The sequence below is a fragment of the Phyllostomus hastatus genome, unplaced genomic scaffold (assembly GCF_019186645.2).
Source record: "Phyllostomus hastatus isolate PE091 unplaced genomic scaffold, TTU_PhHast_1.1 phas_scaffold_78, whole genome shotgun sequence".
NCBI classification, from domain to species: Eukaryota; Metazoa; Chordata; class Mammalia; order Chiroptera; family Phyllostomidae; genus Phyllostomus; species Phyllostomus hastatus.
Genome location: NW_025334041.1, coordinates 52,826,272 through 52,849,392, shown reverse-complemented (window position 1 = coordinate 52,849,392; position 23,121 = coordinate 52,826,272). Strand labels below are relative to the sequence as shown.

The 23,121-nt window shown below is 37.8% G+C and overlaps 1 non-coding gene and 1 pseudogene across 1 annotated transcript; both read left to right on the top strand.

Moving 5' to 3' along the window:
- Nucleotides 1–19,758: 19,758 nt before the first annotated feature.
- Nucleotides 19,759–19,861, top strand: LOC123812245. The gene has a single exon (XR_006784530.1). It is a non-coding gene; the product is annotated as a U6 spliceosomal RNA (small nuclear RNA).
- Nucleotides 19,862–22,577: 2,716 nt separating this feature from the next.
- Nucleotides 22,578–22,911, top strand: LOC123811240 (annotated as a pseudogene).
- Nucleotides 22,912–23,121: the final 210 nt, after the last annotated feature.

Here is a 23,121-nt window from a genome sequence, read left to right as displayed (position 1 = left end):
CTTTATAGGAATTGCATTGAATCTATAGATTGCTTTGGGTAGTGTGGCCATTTTAATGATGTTAAATCCTACTAACCATGAATACATATGCTTCCACTAATTTTATCTTCTTGTTTCTTTCTTCAGTGTCTTATAATTTTCTACACACACAGGTCTTTTACATCTTAGTTATGTTTATTCCTAGGTATTTTATTCTTTTTGAAGCAATCTTGAATGGGTTTGTTTTCTTAATTTCTCTTCCTGTTAGTTAGTTACTGGCATATAAAAATACAACTGGCTCCTGGGTATTAATTTTGTATACTGCTACTTTGCTGAATTCTTTACTAGTTCTGATAGTTTCTGGTGGAATCTTTAGGGTTCTTTATGTATAGTAAAATGTCATCTGCAAATAAAGACAGTTTTACTTCTTCCTTTCCAATTTGGATGCCTTTTATTTTTTCTTCTTATCTGATTGCTGTGGCTAGCACTTCCATAAGTATGTTGAACGAGAGGTGAAAGCAGATATCCCTGTTTTGTTCCCAGTCTTAAGGGGAAGACTTGTGTTTTCTTCCTATATGATGCTGGCCACGGGCTGTTACATATGGTCTTTATTATGTTTAGGTATATTCCTTCTATTCCCACTTTGCTGAGAGTTTTTATCACAAGTGGGTGTTGGATTTTATCAAATGCTTTTTCTGCATCTATTGATATGATCATGTAGTTTTTATCCTTCATTTTGTTTATGTGGCATATCACATTCAGTGATTTGCAAATATTGTACCAAATTGCATCCTTGGAATAAAACCCATTTTATCATGGTGTGATCATTTTGATGGATTGCTATATTTGGTTTGCTAATATATTGTTTAGGATTTTAGTGTCTGTGTTCATCAGGGGTATTGGAATATACTTTTCTTTTTTTTTTTGTAGTGTCTTTATATCACAGGTGGCAAACACAAGGCTCATGGGCTGAATCTGGCCCTCCACCTTGTTCTATCCAGACTGGCACCTTGTTTCTACCCAGCAGCAGCACCGAGCTTTTGCTTAGCTGTTAAGGAATAGTTACATTTATAGAGTCCTAAAATTACATTTGACCCTTGAAGGCAACCATGAAGCTGATGTGGTCCCTGGTGAAAATGAGTTTGACACCCCTGCTTTATATGGTTTTGAATTAGGAAAATGCTGGCCTTGTAAAATGAGCTTGGGAGTCTTACCTCCTCTTGAATTTTTTGAAATAGTTTGAAAAGGAGAGGTGTTAATTCTTCTTGGCATGTTTGGTAAAATTTACCTGTGAAGCTCTGGGTCCAGAACTTTGGTTTGCTGAGAGTTTCTAGATTACTACTTCACTTTCACTAGGTGCAATCTGTCTATTCAGATTCTCTGATTCTTCTGTATTTAGCTTTGGAAGAATATATATTTCTAGGAATTTATCCATTTCACTCAGGTTGTCCAATTTGTTGGTATGTCTTTGTTCACAGTATTTTCTTACAATCCTTTGCATTTCTTCAGTGTCAGTTGTTATTTCTCCCCTTCCATTACTGATTTTATTTATTGGGTCCTATCTCTTTTTTTCTTGATGAGCCTGATTAAAAGTTTTTCAATCTTGTTTATCTTTTCAAAGAACCACCTCTAGGACTTATTGTTCTTTTGCATTGTTTTGACTCCATTTATTTCTGCTCTGATCTTTATTATTTTCTTTCTTGTACTCCCTTTAGGCTTTGCTGTCCTTTTTTGAGTTCCTTTAAGTGTAAAGTTAGATTTGAGATTTTTCTTGTTTCTAGATATAGTCCTGTAATGCTGTGAATATCCTCTTATATTGGTTTTCCTATGTACCACAGATGTTGGGTTGTTGGTTTTCATTTTAATTTTTTTCCAGGTATCTTTCATTCCTTCCTTGATCTTGTTATGGACTCATTCATTTCTTAAGTGTATTTACTGATTACACTATTACAGTTGTCCCATTTTTTCTTCCCTTTATCCCCCTCCAACCTGAGCCATCCTCCCTCCAGCATGCCACCACTTAGTACATGTCAATGGGTCATACATATATAAGTTCTTTGGCTTCTCCATTTCCTATACTATTTTTAGCCTCCCATTGTCTATTTTGTGCCTACCAGTTATGCTTCTTATTCCCTATACCCTTTTCCCCCATTCTCCCTCAAAGCTCTCCCTGCTGATAACCCTCCATGTGATCTCCATTTCTGTGACTCTGTTCCAGTTGTTGGCTTAGTTTGTTTTTTGTTTTTAGGTTCAGTTGTTGATAGTTGTGACTTTGTTGTCATTTTACTATTTATAGTTTTGATCATCTCATTTTTTTTAGATAAGTCCCTTTAATATTTCATATAACAAGAGCTTGGTGATGATGAACTCCTTTAACTTTACTTTATCTGGGAAACACTTTATCTGCCCTCCCATTCTAAATGATGGCTTTACTAGATAGAGTAATCTAGGTTGTAGGTCCTTGCTTTTCATGACCTTGAATACTTCTTTCCAGCCCCTTCTTGCCTGTAAGGTTTCTTTTGAGAAACCAGCCGATAGTCTTATGGGTATTCCTTTGTAGGTAACTGTCTCCTTTTCTCTTGCTGCTTTTAAGATTCTCTCCTTATCTTAAATCTTGAGTAATTTAATTATTATATATCCTGGTGTGTTTCTGCTTGGGCCCAACTTTTTTTGAGACTCTGTGAGCTTCCTGAACTTGTGTGTGTATTTCTTTCACCAGATTAGGGAAGTGTTCCTTCATTATTTGTTCAAATAAGTTTTCAATGTCTTGCTTTTCCTCTTCTCCTTCTAGCACCCCTATGATTATTTAGATATAATAATGTTTAAAATTGTCCCATAGGTTTGTAAGCCTCTTCTCATTTTTTTGAAGTCTTGTTTCTTCATTCTATTCTGGTTGAATGTTTATTTCTTACTTCTGTTCCAAATCTTTGATTTGAGTCCCTGTTTCCTTTCCTTCATGGTTGGTTCCCTGTATACTTTTATTTCACTTTGAAAAGCCTTCACTTCTTCATTTATTTTGCGACTGTGTTGAGAGCATCCTGATACCAGTGTTTTAAACTTTGCATCTGATAGGTTGGCTAACTCTTTGTCACTTAGTTCTCTTTCTGGAATTTTGAACCGTTCATTAATTTGGGCCATATTTCTTTGTCTCATCACACCTGTTATGTTTTAAAGGCAGAGCCTTAGGTATTTGCCAGGGTAAGGCAGCCCATTTCACTGTGTTGTGGTGCTGTCTGTGGGGGAGGGTTTAGAGAAGGAACAATGCTTCTTGCTCAGCTCTCTCCCTGCTTTCAGTCACTTCCCTTACTTCCCACAAGCCGATTGTGCTCTTTGAGGCACTGATTCCCATGTGTGAAGCTTCTGCACATTGTAGGATACTTGTAGAACCCTCTGACAGACTCTCCTGTGAGACTGGGAGTTTCTCCCACCCCCACAACCTCCACAGGTTTTTATAGCCAGAGGTTTTAAAGCTTTAGTTTTTTTTACACTGGAGGCTGGGTTGCATGATCTGTCTCACTCCCCAGTTGTTCTTCCATGTTTAACTGCACACAAAAAGTGGGATCACCCAATCTGCCAGCCACTGCCTTGTTATACATCCCTGCTGTCCCATCTTCCTGTATCTGCCCCTTCTACCAGTCTGGATGAATGTTTCTTTAACTTCTTGGTTGTTGGTCTTCCATTCAGTTTGATTTTCTGGCAGTTCTGGTTGCTTTTTGTTTTTAAATTGGTTGCTATCCTTTTTGTTGAGGACACAAAGAGTATCTACCTATGCCTCCACCTTGGCCTGAATCTCCTCCTCATCCCATTGCTTTTTAATAAGGTGATTTTAGCTTCCATGCCTTTTGGAATTTTTCAGTGTTCTTCTTGTGATTAATTTCTCATCATAACATTGTAGTCAGAAAAGATGCTTAATATAATTTCAATCTTCTTGAATTCATTTAATGAGACTTGCTTCTTGACTTAACACGTGGTCTATTCTAGAAAACATTCCATGTACATGAAAAGTACGTCTTTCTGCTGCTTTGTGGTGAAATACTCTGAAGATATCAATTAAATCCATTTGATCTAGTGTGATGTTTAGTGTGAAGGTCACTGTCTCCTTGTTGATTTTCTGTCTGGAAGATCTACCCATTGAAGTTTTTAATGGGGTATTAAATCCTCTACTATGACTGTATTTCTGTTGATCTCCCTTTATGTCTATCAATATTTGTTTTACATATTTAGGTACTCCTATGCTGGATGCATAAATATTTATGAGGGTTATGTCTTCTTGTTTGATTGTTTCCATTATGTAGTGTCATTTTTTGTCTCTTTCTATAGTCTTGGTTTTGAGGTCTATGTATTTGGATATATGTATGGCTACCCTAGCTTTATTTCATTTCCATTTGCATAAAATATCTTTTTCTATCCCTTTATTTTTAGTCTGTGTGTATCTTTTGCTGTGCAGTGTGTCTCTTGGAGATAGTATATATATGGGTCTTGTTTTCTTATCCACTCAGCTACCATATATCTTTTGGTTGGAGCATTTAAGCCATTCATATTTAAGGTGATTATTGATAGATATCTGTGCATTGCCATTTTATTTTTTAACCATTTGCTTCTGTTTTTTCCTTTTTCTTTTTCATCTTCTACTTTTTTATTTTTTAAAGTATATTTTATTGATTATGCTATCACAGTTTTTCTAATTTTCCCCCTTTATCCCCCCTCTGCCCTACACCCCCCCAACCCTCCAGCATTCCCCCCCCCCTTTAGTTCATGTCCATGGGTTGTGCTTATAAGTTCTTTGATTTCCTTGTTTCCTATACCATTTTTTACCTCTCCCCATCTATTCTATGCCTAACAATTATGCTTCTTATTCCCTGTACCTTTCCCCCCCATTCTTCCCCTCCCCTGCACTGAAAACCCTCCATGTGATGTCCATTTCTCTGATTCTGTTCCTGTTCTAGTTGTCTCCTTAGTTTTTGTTTTCTTTGTCTTTCTTCCTTTTTTTGTTTTTTAGGTTTATTTGTTGATAGTTTTGAGTTTGTTGTCATTTTACTGTTCATAATTTTTTTATCTCCTTCAATTTCTCAGATAAGTTCCTTTACCATTTCATATAATAAGGACTTGGTGATGATGAACTCCTTTAACTTGACCTTATCTGGAAAGCACTTTATCTGCCCTCCCATTCTAAATGAAAGCTTTGCTGGATAGAGTAATCTTGGATGTAGGTCCTTCCCTTTTGTGACTTCAAAAACTTCTTTCCAGCCCCTTCTTGCCTGCAAGGTTTCTTTTGAAAAAATCAGCTGATAGTCTTATGGGCACTCCTGTGTAGGTAACTGTCTCCTTTCTTCTTGCTGCTTTTAAGATTCTCTCTTTATCTTTAATCTTGGGTAATTAATGATGATGTGGCTTGGTGTGTTCTTCTTTGGGTCCAACTTCTTTGGGACTCTCTGGGCTTCCTGGACTTCCTGGAAGTTTATTTCCTTCTGCAGATTGGGGAAGTTTTCCTTCATTATTTGTTCAAATAAGTTTTCAACTTCTTGCTGTTGTTCTTCTCCTTCTGGCACCCCTATAATTTGGATATTGGAACGTTTAAAGTTGTCCCAGAGGTTCCTAAGCCTCTCTTCATGTTCTTGAATTCTTGTTTCTTCATTCTGTTCCAGTTGGATGATTATTTCTTCCTTTTGTTCCAAATTGTTGATTTGAGTCCTGGTTTCCTTCCTGTCACTGCTGGTTCCCTGAATATTTTGCTTTATTTCACTTTGGTTATCTTTCATTTGCTCTTTCATCTAGTGTTTAGTTGGTTATTCAGGATGATTTTTCTTTAATTTAGTTGTAATTCCAGTCTGATTCTGGGAGGGGTTTAATGTAGCTTCCACTTACTCCTCTGTTGTCTTGGGTCCTTCCTTTAGGCATTTTTGTTTTATAAAATATTTTATATACTCATGTTAAGGGCTCCAAGAATAAAATATGAAACTTGATTTTGAAGGTATTTTGAATGCTTGATATAATTACTGCCCTGGCAGATCTGTTGGATTAGAAAGTAGAAGTGTGAATGTGAGTGTATGAGAGTATGTGTGTGTGTGACAGTGTAAGCATGAGTGAGTGTGTGCAGGTGCATGTGTGTGTATGTATGGTGGGAAGGGTGGGGGTAGTGAGGTTCTAGAGGGTATAATCATTATATGTGATCGGATAAAGGGCCTGAGTAGCACTGTGGAGTTTCTCATCCTCCTATATTACATCCTTTTATTCAGAGCTAAAGGTAGGTTACCTAGCTGAGATATTTTTTCAGGCTCCTTGAAGTAGTAATTTTATTTTTATTACTTTTTTTGAGATATGCAAGTTCTCAGATGCCAGTCAGAAAGTAAAAGTCTCTAGGTTTTTAACCCCACCCTGTGCTAGATTCTGTTTTCATAAGAAGGGAGATGATGTGCACCAGCTGCCTTTTCAGAACCATATGTCTTAATCTCTGTGCTAAGTTATTAATTGAATATGTTTTTCTTCTCTGGGTAAAACAGGAGGTAGGGAAGAAAGAACCCTTATGTTTTTTTTCTTTTTTTTTTAACTTTACTGTCCTTTCCAATTAGTAAAGCTTTATAAGCAAATAAAAATGTGTTTGGGACACATTTTTCCCATTCCTGGGGGCTGGAACTCTATATAAATTTGCCAAACATGCATATTCTGAAATGTAGGTCCTGGAAAGTAGAAGGGTGCTTGTGGTGCTCTCTGATTTGTAAATTAGGAAATGGAAGAACAGAGGGGTTGTCAGCCTCCCAAGGTAGTGAGGGGGACCCAGGTCCACACTGCTAGTCTGCAGACAGGCAACCACTTTAGACAAGATTTTAACCCAAATTAGCATATAAGATGAAAGACTTAGCTTGATATTATGGTTTAGAAATCTTAAACTTGGGAAGCTGAATTCCATTTCCATTCAGGAACTATTATGGGCCCTTAATAGTCATGCTCTTTGACAGTAAAATTTATCTAGAAAATATATTCAAATTTAAAAATACTTTATTATGTTATAATAAATTTATTCATTTAGTGATGTTCATTTACAGGCAAGGAGTATTAGACCCATAAGTGGTGACTGATAGAGATTGTAAACCCTACAGAGAAATTTTGAGTTCTAGTAAGTCCAACTCACTTAGCAGACATATTCTCTGTAGTTCTAACTTCCCTGACAATGGTTCCTTATCAGAACTGCCAGTGCCAGTCTTGTCAAACTGTTGCCACTAGAAATATATTATCAGCTAGCTAAGAAGAATGATAGGATACTGAATTGTGAGTTGACTTTAGAATGTGGATCTCAAGTTTGAAGTGTTTCAATCTATTCGTTAATTAATCTCATAAATGGTTCATTTATGCATGGGCATGTCATCTTTTCAACTTTATGCTTGGTGTTAAGTGACCTTGTAACATTTATCCTGGAGCAGCTTTCAGAGCTTCACTGTGAGGAGACTACCACTGGCTTGGCTGGATTCAGCAAAGAGATAGGCCCTTACTGGAATATGTGAACTCCTTTGGAATGAATATTTAATAATGTGGAGTGCAACAAGCCAGCTCAGTGATTCATAGGTGGAGATGGATGTGATCCATCCTGGGAAAATCAGAACTAAGAGAAGAAAAATTATTGGTATCCAGGAAGAAGATTGCAGCAGGTAGATGGGTGCTGAACTCCATGAAACCAACTTGGATTTTCAGCTCTTAACCCATGGTAGTTTTCATGATGCTGATTAGAGTGTGGGGACAAGACTATGTAGAGAACTAATATCTCATTTTAATCTTTCCAGGGCAAGATTTCCTAAACTGTGTTTTGCAAAACATTAGGGTTTCTCAAGATATTGAGACATTTCCAAAATTGAGCAAGTTTCACAAACACATCATATAATGTTCCCATTATAAAATTCATATTGTATATTGGCTTACTAATGATAATCAAAATTATGTAGAATGGAAAACTATTACTTCGCTTAATTGACTATTACTACACTTATTTGACCATGCAAATGTCTTTACCTTAGTTGATTTTTACTGCAAGAATACATATAGATGTTCAATGGGTGACCCAACCTTTCCTGATTCAGGTTTATAATCTTGTGTTTCTCCTCTGCATGTCTCTAGAAGATTCTGAGGACCACAGGAATAAGGGCTAATTTACATTTTCACAAGAGCTAAAGTACTTAAACATACATTAACAGTGATCATCACAGTTCTCTCTTTACCCTTTCAAGTTTACCATGACTTAACGTTTTAGCAATCTCTTGAGGCTCCATCAATTAAGAAGATGAGTAGACTATTCCTAAGCCTGGAAACTTGGATCTCTGATATCAAATGCTATTCTAAGATGTTGAACAAGAGCATCAGGAAGAAACTATAAAGATAATTGTGTACATCAAAGAAGAATATTTTAGTTAGGAAGGGAAGCAATTTCTCTAAACTGTTACATGAAATACAATCTAAATATTACTTGTCTATAATAGGCATGTCTTCTGTTCACCCATATCCAGTTCTTTTCTTTCATGACACACAGATGGATACTTCCCTCCTTCAGTTAGGTGGGTCCATGTGACTAATTCTGGTCAATTGTGAGTAGAAGCAGCACATGTAATTTTCCAACCAAAGTTTTTAATTGCTGATGTGAAAACTCTCAGTTCTCTTCTTTTTCTGCTATGTCTGTTGAAGCTTTATATTCTAGACTATGCCTGGATCTTGAGTCTTTGTGTGGAGGACAGTGGTTTTAGAGAGTAACTTGAATCCACAGCTGACTCTGTGAGTAGGAAACATACTTTTGTTATGTGAAGCCAATGAGCTCTGTGGGTTTCTGTAATGTAAAACCTTGCTTATCCTGAGTTATTGTGACACTAAATGAGATAATCTAGGTGAATTTTCTAATATTTATTCTCCTTTTAATAAAATATTGTAAATATTTTCTAACTCACAGCATTGTGAGGATTAAATGTTATAGGTCATGTAAACCATTTAGCACAATGTCTATCTCCTAAAAATCTCAATGTCTTATTAGGTATTAAAGTTTTATTATTATTGTCTATGGGCAAATTTGCTATGTATAAGTCCTTCATTAGATATGTGATTTGCAGATATAGTCTCTCAGTTTGTAGCTTTTTTTCTATTCTTTCAACATTGTCTTCCAAAGAACACAAGTTTTACATTTTAATGAAATCCACATTAGTTATTGTTTTAATAGATTGTGCTTTTGGTTTTATAACTAAAAAGCTTTGCCTAATGCAAGGTTACAAAGGTTTTCACCTATGTTTTCTTCTAGAAGTTTTATTGTTTTAATCTATAAGGGACACATGGACAAAACCAGAGCCGGGGTAGGATCAAGGGTGGGAAGTGGGGATAACTAGGGTGGGAGGGATGGGTGTAGGAAAATGGAGACAACTGTACTTAAACAACAATAAAAAATGTTAAAAAAATAAAATTTACATTTAGGTTTATGATCCATTTTATGTTAATTTTTCATCTTGTTTCTCTCTCATTTTTATTAAACTATAGTTGACATATTTTATTAAAGTATAGTTCACATACAATACTATATTAGTTTCAGGTGTACAACATATCAATTTGATATTTATATTCCTTAAAAAGTGATCATCATATTAAGCCTAGGAGTCATATATCACTGTACAGTTATTATGATATTATTGACTGAATTTCCAATGCTGTACAGTACACCCTGTGACTTATTTATTTTATAACTAGTAAGTTTGTATCTTTCAATCCCCTTCATCTTTTTTACCCTTCTCTCTACCCCACTCCCCTCTGGCAACCATCATTTTGTTCTCTGTATCTGTGAGTCTGTTTCTGTTTTGTATTATTTGTTTGCTTGCTTTATTTTTTAAGATTCCACATGAGAGTGAAATCATATGGTATTTGTCTTTCTCTGTATGGCTTATTTCACTTAGCAAAATACCCTTAAGGCCCATCCATGTTGTTGCAAATAGCAAGATTTTAATTTATTTTTTCTTCCTAATATTTCATTGTATGTATATACACACACACACAAATCTAAATATATATATATTTATTTATTCATACCACACCCTCTTTATCCATTCATATATCTATAGACTTCTAGGTTGCTTCCATATCTTGGCTATTATAAATAATGCTGCACATTTAAAATTAATTTTTGAATATAATTTGAGATATATAATTAGGTTAGGTTTTTTCTTTTTAAGTTCTTCATATATGGATATCTAGTTGTTCCATAACCATTTGTTGAAAAGCTGTTGTTTGGCTTTCTATGTGTCAGTGTCCAAATGCCTTAAAAATGGCAGTGTAGGTAAATGCTGTGCTTGTTCACTTCCATGATAATGATAACTAAATTATAGAATAATCAACCTGGAGAACCATCAGAAGTTTAACTGAAGAGAAGTTGTATAACTAAGGGTATAAATGAGAAGCCACACTGAGACTGGTAGGAGGGGTGGAGACCCAGAATGGGTTGTCCCCATACCCATGTGTGGGAAATGAGAATCAAGAGAGATATCTTGGCTACAGAGATCCCCCTGAAGAACAAGGGGTCCCTGACTCACACTGGGTTTTCCAGTCCAGAGAACCAGTGATGAGAAGAGGAGTCTCCACAATATCCAGCCATGAAAATCAACAAGAATTCTGTACATTTCCTAGCTCTTTGTTGAAGTTCTCACTAAGTTCATCTACTCTTCCCATAAGTTCTTTGAGCATCCTTTTAACTAGTGTTTTGAACTCTACATCTGGTAGATTGCTTGTCTCCATTTCGTTTTGTTCTTTTTTTAGTTTTGTCTTGTTCTTTTATTTGGGATGTATTTATTTGACTGTCATTTTAGCTGCCTCCCTGTGTTTTGTTCTATGTATTAGGTAGAGCTGCTACATCTCCCAGTCTTGGTAGAGTAGCCTTATGTGGTAAGTGTCCTGTGCGACACAGTGGCACAGCCTCCCTGGTAATTCAAGTGGGGTGCTTTGGGCTGTGTGAGCTGTATGCATTATCCTGTTGTAGTTGAGCCTTGATTGCTGTTGGTACATCAAAGAGAGGGATTGAATTGTAGGCCAATTAGCTTGAGGACTGTCCATGACTACAGTGGAGGAGCTGCTATGCAGGGGCTGACTCCATGCAGTAGAAATTGCTCAGCAGGGCTCTAGTGACTGCCAAGTCCCCTCCTTGAGTGTGTTGCTGGTGGAGGTGGTTGTGTGGTGCTCTGTCATGGTCTGAAGCTGGCTACTGGGTGCACAGGCTCTGAGGAGTTTCAATAAGTGCAGGCCTAGATCAGCCGTTGCTTGTGCCCTGCCTGGGTCCAGCTGGCATGAACTGCAAAATGATATGCAGATGACTGACAATTGTGCTGGGTTTGGAGATACCCAGGGGAGACTAAGCTTCCAACCGTGACTGTCTGTTGCTAGTACCAGGCTTGGGGCTGCTTATTGAGAGGTAAGGGACATGCCTTGGCCAGACGCTGTTTGTTTGGGGTTTGTAGACCTTGAAGAGATTTTAGGAAAGTCTGAAGCATAAGTCAAAATGGGCCATTTGTATGGAAAAGCCACTGGAAAGGGCTTAGGTGGTCCCCCAAATTGTCTGGGAGGAGTCTCAGAGAATTACCAGGGAGGAGCACATGGTGTTAGCCAGGGTGATGGTCACTTAGATATTGCACCCTTATGGGACTATAGGGGGAGGGTGAGCAAAGGAGCAATGGCTTCTGCAGGTAATTTTATCTGAGATAAAGCTGACCATCTGGCCAGATGATTCAGTTCCTCTGTTGTGTCCTTGGTGCCTTTCAAGCTGCTGCTCCAGTGTTAGAACTCAGAGTGAGTCCAAAAGTCCATGGGTAGATCCTTTAAGAACATTGCTCAGGACTCCAGAAACCCTCTGTTTTTCACTCAGTCACTCTCTCCACTGGTTTTCACAGCCAGAGATTATGGGCACTTCTCTTCCGGCACTGGGCTGGAAAACATGGTCTGGGGCTAGGATTCCTCAACCCTCAGTGGTGGGGAGGAACCCCTCCACAGCTGAGATATTTCTCCTGATTTGTAACCTCACACAGTAGTGGGGCCTGCCTGTTCTTTTTCTCTTTCCCTCCTCCTGGTCTCAAAATGGCTTCTTCTGTACATCCTTAGTTACTGAACTTGAGGTGGTTCTCAATGCTGTTCTGTAGTTTAGGTGCAATTTTGATGTTATCATGGGAAGATGTGAGTACCACATTTACCTACTCTACCATCTTGATGAAAAGCCACAAAGATAATCTTGAAAGCAGCAAAAGAAAAATAGTTAGTTACTTACAAGTTTGCTCCTGTAAGACTGTCAGCTGATTTCTTAACAGAAACTTTGCAGCCAGAAGGGATTGGCATAAACTATTCAAAATAATGAAAAGCAAGGACTATAACCAAGACCACTCACCTAGCAATGCTTTCATTTAAACTTTATATAGAGATAAAGAGCTTCCCAGGCAAGAAAAAACTAAAAGTTCATCACCACCATTCCAGCATTATAAGTATTAAAGAAACTTCTTTAAGAAGACAGAGATTTGTTGGTGTGGCTCAGTTGATCAGAGTGTCATCCTATAACCAAAAGATTGCTGATTTGATTCCAAGTCAGGGCACATGCCTGAATTGTGGGTTCGATCCCTAGTCTAGGTGTGAGCACATGTGACCCTCCAGTCCAGATGTGTCCAATTCCTGGTCTGGGCACTGATCCCCAGTCCAGGCATGTAGTGGAGGCAATCAATTGATGTTTCTCTCTCACATTGATGTTTCTCTCTCTCCCTTTCTCACTCTCTAAAAGCAATGAAAAAAAATATCCCTGGTTGAGAACAACAACAACAAAAAAAGTAAAAATATATATAATAATAAAATGTCAATCACCACCTACCTATCAATAATCTTTTAAACTGTAAGTAGATTGGATGGTGAACACACAATACAATATACAGATGATGTATTGTGGTATTATACTCCTAAAACCTGTGCAATTTTATTAACAAATGTCACCCCAATAAATTCAATAAAAAACTTACTCAAAGAAAAAGAAAAAATAGATGTAAATGGATTAAATTTCCCAGTCAAAAAACAGGGTATCTGAATGGATACCTTATGAAAAATATGAAAACTAAGAAAACAAGACTTATACATATTCTCTCTACAAGAGACGCAGTTCAGATTGAAAAACACACACAGACTCAAAGAAAAGGAATGCAAAAAGATATCTCATGCAAATTGTAAAAAAAAAAAACCAGGATAGCAATACTTATATCTGACAAAATAGACTTTAAAACAAAATCTTTAATGAGACAAAGAATAACATCTCATAATGATAAAGAGATTAATCCAACAAGAGGATATATCCCTTGTAAACATTATGCACCTAATATAAGAGCACCTAAATATATAAAGCAAATCTTGGTGGACATAAAAGGAGAGAACAACACTACCACAGTCATAGTAGGGAACTTTAACACCCCATTGTTATCAATGGATAGATCTTCTAGACAGAAAATCAACAAGGAAACAGCAGTCTTAAATGACACATTAGACCAGATGAATTTAATTGATAGTTTTAAAGCATTTCACCCCAAAGAAGCAGAATATACACTCTTCTAAACTGCACATGGTACCAGCATTATTTACAATGGCCAAGATATGGAAGCAACCTAAGTCACCATAATGGAAGAATAGATAAAGAAATGGTACATATACACATACATACATATATACATACATACATATGTACATACATACATATGTACATACATACATACAAGGGAATGTAGCTTGGCCATAAAAATGAAATCTTACCATTTGCAACAACATGAATGGATCTGGAGAAAGACAAATATTATATGATTTCACTTATATGTGGAATCTAAAGAACGGACAAACTAAACAAAACAAACAAAAAAGAAACAGACTCAAAATTACAGAGAACAAATTGATTGTTGCAGAGGAGAGACGTTTTGGGGGGCTGGGTTAAACTGGTTAAGAAGTATGAATTGGTAGTTACACAAAATAGTTACAGCACAGGGAATATAGTCAATAACATTGTAATAAGTAAATATGGTGCCAGGTGGGTATTTTAAATGTTGGTGTTATCACTTTGTAAATTATATGATTATCGATTCCAGCCAAGATGGAGGAATAGGTAGAAACCCTTTACTTTCTTGCACAACCAAAAGGAGGATAACAACCAATCTAAAATCAATAAACAACCAAAAGTGCCAGAAAATCAAATTGCATGGAACTCCAACAACCAAGGAATTAAAGAAACAGTCAACCAGACCAACCTGACTGGTGTGCTGAGACAAAGAAATATGGGCCAAATGAAAGAACAGACCATAACTCCAGAAAGAGAGCTAAGTGATGAGGAGATACCCAACCTATCTGATGGAGAGTTCAAAGCCCTCGTAATCAAAATGCTCACAGAACTGACTGAGCTTGGTCACAAAATGAAAGAGCAAATGAAAGATACCCAAAGTGAAATAAAGCAAAATATTCAGGGAACCAGCAGTGACAGGAAGAAAACCAGGACTCAAATCAACAATTTGGAACAAAAGGAAGAAATAATCATCCAACTGGAACGGAATGAAGAAACAAGAATTCAAAAACATGAGGAGAGGCTTAGGAAGCTCTGGGACAACTTTAAACGTTCCAATATCCAAATTATAGGGGTGCCAGAAGGAGAAGAACAACAGCAAGAAGTTGAAAACTTATTTGAACAAATAATGAAGGAAAACTTCCCCAATCTGCAGAAGGAAATAAACTTCCAGGAAGTCCAGGAAGCCCAGAGAGTCCCAAAGAAGTTGGACCCAAAGAAGAACACACCAAGCCACATCATCATTAATTACCCAAGATTAAAGATAAAGAGAGAATCTTAAAAGCAGCAAGAAGAAAGGAGACAGTTACCTACACAGGAGTGCCCATAAGACTATCAGCTGATTTTTCAAAAGAAACCTTGCAGGCAAGAAGGGGCTGGAAAGAAGTTTTTGAAGTCACAAAAGGGAAGGACCTACATCCAAGATTACTCTATCCAGCAAAGCTTTCATTTAGAATGGGAGGGCAGATAAAGTGCTTTCCAGATAAGGTCAAGTTAAAGGAGTTCATCATCACCAAGTCCTTATTATATGAAATGGTAAAGGAACTTATCTGAGAAATTGAAGGAGATAAAAAATTATGAACAGTAAAATGACAACAAACTCAAAACTATCAACAAATAAACCTAAAAAACAAAAAAAGGAAGAAAGACAAAGAAAACAAAAACTAAGGAGACAACTAGAACAGGAACAGAATCAGAGAAATGGACATCACATGGAGGGTTTTCAGTGCAGGGGAGGGGAAGAATGGGGGGGAAAGGTACAGGGAATAAGAAGCATAATTGTTAGGCATAGAATAGATGGGGAGAGGTAAAAAAATGGTATAGGAAACAAGGAAATCAAAGAACTTATAAGCACAACCCATGGACATGAACTAAAGGGGGGGGGGAATGCTGGAGGGTTGGGGGGGGTGTAGGGCAGAGGGGGGATAAAGGGGGCAAATTAGAAAAACTGTGATAGCATAATCAATAAAATATACTTAAAATTTTTTTATTTGTCTCAGTTGTGAAGGCTGAGAATTCCAGGATGAAGTTACTGGTTGATTTGGTTCTTGGTGAGGGCTGTCTTCCTAACTTGTAGACAACCACTTTCTCACAGTGTCCTCAGAGTGGAGAAAGGAAGAAAGTGAGCTTTTTGGTGTCTTTTTATCTGAGAACACTAATCCTATTACATTCCATCCTTATAACATCATTTAACTTTAAATAACCCCATAGAGACCCTATCTCCAAATACAGTCACATTGGAGTTTATGTCTTCAACATAAAATTTAGGGGGAGATAAAATTCAGTTCAAAGTAGAAGGGAAGGAGCAGGAAAAGATGAGAAACTTTACAGTGTGATACAGTTCTGACACTTCTGAAGGAGAGGAGAAAGAAGGATGATTGGGTAGGAAGACTGTCAGACTCCAGCACAGTTCTGTGAAAGTTCTTGTCAACTTAATGGGGAATCCATGATCCAGAGTCATACATTAAAGGAGCTTTCTTTGTAAGGTATTAGTACCTCTACTCTTCTCAGTCACTGGCTGAGAGTAGCCTGTGGGAAATATGGCCTCATGTGAATTTGGGGATAGATCCAGAAAAGCAGGAGCCGAGGGCATTCATCAATTTTGTTGCTTGCAACATAAAATCCAAGAGGTCTATTTGTATTGCTATCACACATTTTTTGATCATTTGTAAAAATGACAGTATTGAACTTCAAGGTTTAAACCGATAACCTACAAGTATGTTTTATTGGAAGTATAGTTTAATGTTAAAAAATTAGTTTCCAATATCTGAAAATCTTTTTTCCCCCTTTTGGTAAGTGGTTTTATTTTATTTTTTTAAATTGTTGTTCAAGTACAGTTGTCTCCATTTCCTCCCCAGCACTACCTCTCATCCCAGCCATTCCTACCTCCTGCCTTCAATCCTACCCCCATTTGGTTTTGTCCATGTGTCCTTTATACATGTTCCTTGACAACCCTTCTTCCTGTTCCCCTATTACTCCCTCCCACCTACTCTCTGGTTACTGTCAGTTTGTTCTTAGTTTCAATATCTCTGGTTATATTTTGCTTGCTTGTTTTGTTGATTAGGTTCCCCTTATAGGTGAAGTCATATGGTATTTGTCTTCCACTGACTGGCTTATTTCACTTAGAATAGCAACTGAAAATCTGAAAATTTGCTGAACATTTGCATGTCTAGATTCTGGCTACACCAGGTCACATTCCTGCATGGTCACAACTGGCCAGGTTGTGCCCTTAGATGGGCCTCTAGTTTGTCACTGTCTCTTCCAAATCTGCTTTCTTCATTTACAGGTACTACTAGTTAGGGCCCTGTGGTGAAATGATAGACTCTATTTCAAAGGAAGAATTTGAAAACCAATTTGGTAAGGGGGTTTGAGGAAAGGAAAATATTATAGGATGTCACAGTTGGAAAGGGAAGAATAAAAAGTGGTCAAAGGACATGAAAAGATAGTTCACCAAATGTATGCAAAGGACAAGGCCACATTATAAACTATACAATTTTATGATTAAATTTTGTAATTACCCTTAAATATTTTTAAGATAAATTTCTAAAAGTTGAATTGTATATCCAAAGTGTTTATGGTTGTATCAATTTATATTCCCAACAGCAATGTAGGAGGATACCATTTCTCTGAAACCATGCAAACCCTGAATCATACTTATTTTTCATTTTTCCCAACTTCAGAGGGGGGAAAGGGTATCTTATTATTGTTTTAATCTGCATTTATTATATTAAAACTTCTTTCAGTTGCAATGAGCCTTATGTGCAGTAAATTTCTTTAGAATTATGATTGATGATTTATTTTTTATTGTTAGAGGAGCTTCAAATTCACACTATTGTGATGCTTTCCCTAGCTGATAGATATTCCAGGTCTGCGTAGCAGGGTATGTTAAAAATCCTATGAGAATCAGTTGTCAAGACAGAATTAAAAACATATCAATTATTAAGGAGAAACGTGAGAGAGAAAACAGGAAAGGACCTGGATGAAGATAACAGAGGCATGAGACCGCAAAAAAAGCCTGATTGTGTGTGAAGAAGAAAATGTTGAATGGAGATATTCTAGATTGCCTTGCAGTCTAAGGAAAGTTTAGCACCGCTATTTGGGTGTCCTTATGCCCATGTTGTTTATTAGGGGAAACCTGTGTCTTCTGGGAACTGACCTGCTTTATTATTCCCGCTACACTAAGTTGTTGGCTGGGAGCACCCATGGGAAGCATGGCCTTGGTAAAGATGATGGCTCTCAGAACGTAGCAGTTGGGGTACTTGGATACTTATGCTCCCTGTAGTTTAAGATTTGTGAGGTACCTCTCAACTTGTGCCTAAGTTCTCTTCCCCAAAGGGAATTATCTTCTAGTGTCTGTGGCTTGCTAGAATAATATTTGTGAAGGAGACTAAAAAGCCTTGTGGAGAACTCATCCCAAAGGGAGAGATGATTAGGCCCAATGAGCTGGGCATAGACACAAAACGTTACTTGTAATGGAACATCAATTCTGTGAAGGGCCTCCTGCCTCTAGCTCTTGGCTCTGCCTTCCGGCTCATTCCCATGGAGGGGCAAAAAGGGTATAAAATTACAAGTAACAACCAAGATAACCAGTTCAACTGTCTTTCAGCTTCTGAAAGGCACAGGTAGCACTATTCTAATTCAATTTAATACACAACAAAGAGAAAGGTATTCTCCCCTCCTGTGTCTCAAAATACTAAACAATAGCTGATATACAGGACCTGGTGGGAAATAGTGATGAAAGTGGGAAGTTGCTGTGGTGCCCAGGGAAGGTAATACCCTTCAGACAAAGGGATACTGTCAGAACAATAGAAGACAAAAGAAAGAGAGAGAGAAAGAGAGGGCAGAAGAAAGAGGAAACTAACTCATGATAAATTCTTTGAGAGGGCAGAAGAAAGAGGAAACTAACTCATTCAAATTCTTTGAACTTCTTAAATTCCATATGTGATATTCTCTACGTACTCTAAGATTGTTGTGTTGGGTGGGTTTGGGGAGTTCTGAGAGGCCAGTTGAATAACTACTTTTATTTAGAAGTAGAGTCATTTTAGGTTATTGCATAAGGACTTTGTATCACTTAGGCTGAGAAAGTCATGCTGCAATAACAAATAACTCCTAAACACAGTGTTTAAAACAACAGTTATTACTTCCACAGTGCTTTGGCTAAAACTTCATTACACATCATTGCTTCTTCATTCCAGGACTAACAGAGCAGCTGTTTTCTTGAACACTGCTGGTGACCTGGCAGAGGGGAAAGAGAAAGGACATGATAAAGTGAATTTGGCTATAAAAGCTTTTGTTTGGAATTGATGCACATCACACATAATTGGTCCAAACAAGTCACAGGACCACACATGAATTCAATGGCATGGGGTAGTATATTCCACCTACAGAGTGGGACAGAGAACTTTGATAAAGAGTAAGAATGTCTACTGCAGCCCCTCCTTTGTTGTGATCAGACTTCAGGGCATTGATATGAGGAAGTAAAAAGAGGCAGTTCTACAAGTCAGTTCCAGGCATCTCTGTCTTCCTTTACTACATAAGCACAATTATGCTAAGCTTATTTACACATTAGTGCAGTTGTTGTAGTTGTTCCCCTTTCTTAGAAAACTTTCCTTTCAGGTGATTTAAGACTAACTTTCTCTTGTCATTTAGGTGTCAGCTTTAATATCACTTCCTCAGAAATGTCTTTCCTGACCCTAATCCACATGACTCTCATCCTCCTCCTCTATCAGCACTCATTTTTAGTTTACCATCTTCTATTTTTTTCTGGCACTATGTCCATCAAAAATCACACTGTTTCTGATAATTTTGGTTTACTGCCTATTTATTTATCATCTGTATTCCCTCAGTAGAATATAAACTTCATATTTATACTCTGGTGTTTTTGCCAGCCAAGTTCCCAGGCTTTTATGGTGGGTTGGAGATTGGACTAGTGGTGAAAGGAAAAGGGGACAGGAACAAAGCCAAGGGAGGCATGGGTGCAGGTGCCAAGAAGATCTGGGAAATGGAGTTGAGAGAAAGAGTTTTACAGAGTGAGCATTTCTGAAGGGCCACAGGATGTGTGAAAATGAGAGGGGAAAAGAACGAGACTTAAACAAGTGCTATTATTATTAATGTTCCTCAAGAGATTCAAGAAAATGTTAAACTATTTTTAATTATCTCAATTGCTATAATGTTTGTATTTGATCATGACACCCTGTATAAAAAGTAGCCTGGTGCTTGCTTCAGCAGCATATATCCTTTAATTGGATGATTCAGAGATGAGCATGGCCTGTGTGCAAGGATGATAAGCAAATTTGTGAAGTGTTCCATATTTTTATGAAACCTTACCATTTGTGACAACATAGATGGATGCAGGAGCTTAATTTTAAGTGAAATAAGTCAGTCATAGAAAGACAAATACCATATGATTTCACTTATATGTGCAATCTAAAGAACAATATAAATGAACAAATGGAATAGAAATAGACTCATAGACACAAAAGACAGATTGATGGTTGATAGATGGAAGTGGTTTGGAGGACTGGGTGTAAAAGCTGAAGGGATTGAGAAGTACAGATTGGTAGTTACAAAATAATCATGGAGATGTAAAGTACAACATAGGAAATAGAGTCAATAATATTCTAATAACTATGTATGGTGCCAGATGGATATTGGAAACATGGGGGGACACTTTGTAAAGTATGTGATTATTTAACTACTATGATGACTACTAACACCTGAAACTAATAAAAATGATGTTGAGCATTAACTGTAATTGAAACCATTTAAAATATATTTTTAAAAAGTAGCCTGGATTTTACAATGCAAGAGCTAGCTAGTTATTGTTAGAACACTGTCTTCTGCTGGAATTCTGATTGTGTCATCATCCAAAAAGGTAATCTCTAGAATAACTTTTGGGTCTCGGTAACTGAGGCAGGGTTCAAGGATTCTGGAACAACCTGTCACTCCTGCTATCAATGGGGCAAGAAGAGTACTCAGCACCTGATGGACACTGAAGAAATGTCAGCTCCTAGGAAAGCTGCAGTGTTCATGAGTCAGGTAGGGAGAGGGTGGTGTCAGAGAGGTGGGCTGATGCTCTTCTCCATTTCCTTGATATTAGGTTAATGTGGAAAAATGCTGAAAGTGGGGAGGGAGAGAGAGTCAAAGAGAGGGAGGGAGAGTGATACTCTTATTTGAACAAAGTATTATTCTTGGACTTGTCCTTTTGTTAGAGAACAGTGAGACAAGAATATTCTAGAAACTGATTGTTGAAATAGGGACAGAAGGCTTAGTACTACTCCCTTTCTTTTTAACTTGTAAAGTCAAGGGTTAAGATGCTGGCCTATGGATTGTGAGTCTGACAAGGGCATTTCAGTGGTTAAGTGTTAAGTAAAATGCCTGCAAATGAGATATTTAAGAAAGGGCCTGACTGAATAGATAGATCTTAGCCCGACAGCCTGAGGATGAGGGTGCAGCTGTCTTGACAGATGGCCAGGGGAAAGCATTCCAACTGTAAATGTCCTTGATGACGGCATCTTGTTATTTGAAATTAAAACTCTAAGGACCAAAATTTCTTGGTGCCCTTTGGTGTTCTTGGTTGGTAAAGGCTTAAATAAAAGGGGCTTTGTCTCACCCACTTAAGTCCCACACATGCACACCCTATAGAGGCTCTTGTAGACCAGTTTTGAGTCTGGAACTTGGGATTGGTGGGGAGACAAACTCTAATATAGTTTTCATCATCAGGCATGAAAATAAAAAGAACATGTTGAATAAATGAAGGAAAATTTTATTTCAAATTCTTCTTTTAATAATAGAAAGTCCTCAAGAAATCCCTACAATTAAGTATTTTTGTCAATTATTTAGTAAGTGCCTAATTTGCTCTTGTTGGAGAAGAAAATTACATGCTTGTTCTTAAAATATTAAACAATATTTTGATAGCATTGACAGAGCAAGTAGCAAAGTATTGACCAGTCATTCTGCTGTAGGAAAACTCTAGTGAGCTCAGTTTTATCTGCTACATGAAATTGAAGAGGAAAGAAGTCATTAACTCCTGTGAATTACATTAGCAAACTCTGATGGAAAGTTGTGTATAAAGTCAATTGTCAATGTTTTCCTCTATGACTTTTATGGTGTCACAACTTATACTTAAGTCTTTTATCCACCTTGAATTTATTTTTGTGTATGGTGTAAGTTGGTGATCAAGTTTCATTTTTTTTTTGCATGTAGCTGTCCAGATATCCCAATACTATTTGTTGAAAAGGCTATTTTTACTTCATTTTATGCTTCTTCCCGCACATTGGCAGGAAAATCTCAGATATTCCATGCAGGAATATCTTCATTTATATGTCCCCTAGAGCAAAAGACATAAAGGAAAGAATAAACAAATGGGACCTCATCAAATTAAAAAGCTTCTGCATGGCTAAAGAAAACAGCATTAAAATGAAAAGAGAACCAACTATATGGGAAAACATATTTGCCAATGACACCTTGGACAAGGGTTTGATCTCCAAAATATATAAAGAACTCACATGACTCCACTCCAGGAAGACAAAAAGCCCAATTAAAAAATGGCAAAAGACTTGAACAGACACTTCTCCAAGGAGGACATGGAGAGGACCCAGAGACATGTGAAAAGATGCTCAGCATCACTAGCTATCAGAGAGATGCAAGTTAAAACCACAACAAGATACCACTTCACACTGGTCAGAATGACCATCATAAACAAATCAACAAACAAGTGTTGGAGAGGTTGTGGAGGAAAAGGAACCCTATTGCACTGTTGGTGGGAATGCAGACTGGTACATCCACTGTGGAAAACAGTATGAAATTTCCTCAGAAAACTAAAAATGGGACTGCCTTTTGACTCAGCAATTCCTCTGCTGGAATTGCACCCTAAGAATGCTGAAACACCAATCAAAAAGAACCTATGTACCCCAATGTTCATAGCAGCACACTTTACAATAGCCAAGTGCTGGAAGCAACCTAAGTGCCCATCAGTAAATGAATGGATCAAAAAACGATGGTACAAACCTCTTCTGGCATGTGCCTGATCATGGCGCAGGGACAACGTAAGTCCCAGGCGCAGAGGTCAGTCAAGACCAAGGCAGTGGCAGCAGTCTCACAGCGGAACTGGACCAAGGAAGGGAAGTTGTGTTATCTCTCCCAAGAAGGAGCTCATTGTGCAGCAGCAACAGCTCAAGAACGGCCTGGAGGTTGGGATCCAGAAGACTGAACATGATGTGGTGATGAAAGCCAGCACCAGCTTGCCCAAGAAGCTGGTGCTGCTGAAGGCCCCTGCCAAGAAGTGGGCAGCCTCTTCCTCCACCACCAAGACAAGATACCTTTCTAAGGACACAGCACCTGCCTCTATGGCCACACCTCTGTGACTAGCTCCATGGGCAGTACTGTGCACTGAAGGAGCCTTGCCCACCAGAGCCTTGGCTTGCTGCTCTAACTTTGGGTAAGGGTGGTGTGGCTTGTGGGCAGCTGATCAGCACATCTGTAGGGCATTGGTCAGCTTCCCAGGATGCTGAGAACTTGGCAATGGCCCTGAAGACATGTTCACCAATTTTCTGTGCCCCCTGCCCCTTCAAATC